Source organism: Pteropus alecto, unplaced genomic scaffold (genome assembly GCF_000325575.1).
Source record: "Pteropus alecto unplaced genomic scaffold, ASM32557v1 scaffold124, whole genome shotgun sequence".
Lineage (NCBI taxonomy): Eukaryota > Metazoa > Chordata > Mammalia > Chiroptera > Pteropodidae > Pteropus > Pteropus alecto.
This window is the reverse complement of record NW_006435779.1, coordinates 1,360,445-1,363,123: the sequence shown is the minus strand read 5'-3', so window position 1 is coordinate 1,363,123 and position 2,679 is coordinate 1,360,445. Positions and strand designations below refer to the sequence as shown.

Genomic DNA, 2,679 nt, shown 5'->3' with positions numbered 1-2,679 from the left:
CTGGGGATATAAGACAAAGTTAGGAGGTTCCTGGCTTGTGCATTGAGTGATGGTGATTCCCTTTGTAGAAGAATGTGACTGCCATGTCTACCACCTTCCTAACACTGTGAGTCACCCTTTTTAAGGAGGAGAGAGTAAATTTCAAGCTCAGAGCAAATTAGATAGAGTACCACTGGAAACTTGCCCAGCTCTAAGGTCCTGAGGCTTGGGAGAGGGCAGATGTCAGCCTGCTGCGTGGCTTGGCTGAGCTACATGTTGACACCAGCCCAGGCCAGAGCTCAGCTTTGTTGTCAGATTATTCATATTGTTTTTAGAGTTTCTTTTTTACTTGTGGTAGTTAATATTGCATTTCCGTTAACAACGATCGTATAAGTTTCCTTTTAAAATGCCAGGAGAGATAGAAGTTGGTGCAGTCTAATGGGTGCTGGCCCATTCACAGGAATCCCTGGTAGCCCCCCTTTCTGTGGTGGAAGGACTCCCTCTTCCTCCCACCCAGGCCTCATAGCCTGCGGGAGAGTTGAATTCATTAAAAATAATTGCCTGGCTGGAGTCATTAGCATCTCCTTGCAGAGTCTTATTATTCTCCGTCCCAGGCTGCCTGTACTGTCACTGCTGCTTGGAATCAGAAATCTGCCAGTCCCTGGGGACACTTCATCCCACGGAGAGGTGAGACCAGAGATCAGAGCCCTCCAGATAATGAGGGGGAAGGGCTTGCACTCAGCCCTGAGCATTTTGCAGGAACGAGTTCAGAACCCTCAGCACAATTCTTTGGGGCTAATGCAGCTTCTCCCCATTTTTCTGGTGGAGAGAGTGAAGCTCAGAGAGGCAAGACCCTTGGCAGACAAATGGCTTACCAGCAGTACATAGCTGTGTTTGGAAACCCTGCTGTCTGAGCAGAGCAGAGGGCTCAGGGCCAGGTGTGCTGGTTGGAGATGAAGGGTGACTTCAAGCCTGTCTAGGCCTGAAAGGGTAAGAGCTTTGGGGGTCACTGTACCCAGGTAGGGTGAGGGACAGAGCTATGGCTAGGAGCCAGCTGTTGCCTGCCCTAGAGGGTTGGACAGAGACATCAGTTATAAGTCTAGTGCAAGTGGATAGTGAAAGCTCCCAAAGGCCAAATGGATGTTAGGCCAGTTTTCCCCAGAAGGTGACCAACATCCTGTCTGCTCTGACCAGGCTGACTTTGGGCTAGCTCACTGCTTGAACACCTCTGCTGAGCTTGGCCAGCATGGTTGGCCTTGAAATTTACCACCTATCACAGAAACTAAGAACTTCCGCAATATGTTAGAGGGCATGGTCACCTGCCAGGTGTGACACAAGAAGTGCCAAACAGGCCTTCATGCCCCAAAACACACAGGTGTGCATACATATTGCTATGAACTGAATGTATATATCCTCCTAAATTTGTATGTGGAAGTTCTAACCCCTAGTGTGGCTGTATTTGGAGATAGGGCCTCTAAGGTAGTATTTAAGGTTAAATGAGATTATAAGGATGAGGTCTTGATTCATATAAGAAGAGACAGCAGAGAGCTCAGCTCTCTCTCCTCACATGCACAAAAAAAAAAAAAAAAGAGGTCCTGTGAGGATGTAGCAAGAAGGTGGATGGCCATATGCAACTCAAGAGTAGAACCCTACTATGTTGGCGTTGTGATCTCAGACTTTTAGGCTCCAGACCTGTGAGAAAATAAATGTCTGTGGTATTTCGTTGTGGCAATCTGAGCAGTCTAACACACACACACCTGAACTTCTTTCCTATGTTTCTCTACCTGGGTTCTCCTTCACAGATGCTGTAGTGAATGGGTTGGGGGGACAATATCACATCTGCAGGGACTAGAACCTAACTTAGAGGTAGTCAGCCCTCTACAAGCTGCGGGGAAGAGGACTTTAAATGACTTAGCTTCTGCGGTCTCAATTTCTTCATCTGTAAAAGAGAGACAACACCTGTCTCCAAAGATGAGACTCATGTGAGTGAAACTTTCAAATTGCCTGGCCCAAAGCATGTACCCAGTGGACATTATCATTTATCAATAATGTGAAGATCCCAGTCATGATGGGTGGGTAGAAATCCAAAGATAAGAAGTGATGTGTAGACAAGTTTCATTTCCACACTAAGATGTGCTGGGACCGGACCAGCACATTCTTTGTAACCCCGGAGTTCCTGGCCCCCGAGGTGCTGACGGACACACCGTACACGCAGGCAGTGGACTGATGGGAACTGGGCGTGCTGCTCTATGAGATGGTAGTTGGCGAGTCCCCGTTCCTAGGGGATGACGAGGAAGAAGTATTTGATAGCATCGTCAATGCTGAGGTTCACTATCCCCGCTGTCAGCTGAAGCCATTGGCATCATACGCATACTGCTGAGGAGGAATCCAGAGCGGAGGCTGGGTTCCAGTGAGAGGGATGCAGAGGATGTGAAGAAATGGCCCTTCTTCAAGACCCTGGGCTGGGATGTCCTGCTGGTCCGGCGGCTGCCTCCACCCTTCATGCCCACACTGTCGGGCCGTACTGATGTCAGCAATTTCGACCAGGAGTTCACCGGGGAGGTCCCTATGCTGAGCCCGCCTTGCAATGTGCGGCCTCTCACTGCCACAGAGCAGTGAGAATGGCCTTCGGGATTTCGGATGGCCTTAGGGGTTTCGACTTTGTGGCTAGAGGTCGACGGGCCTCTTAGAAATAAGAAT

The 2,679-nt window shown here is 49.2% G+C and overlaps 1 pseudogene; it reads left to right on the top strand.

The window, feature by feature from the left end:
- Positions 1 to 2,110: 2,110 nt before the first annotated feature.
- On the top strand, positions 2,111 to 2,598 carry LOC107195631 (annotated as a pseudogene).
- The last annotated feature ends 81 nt before the right edge of the window (positions 2,599 to 2,679 follow it).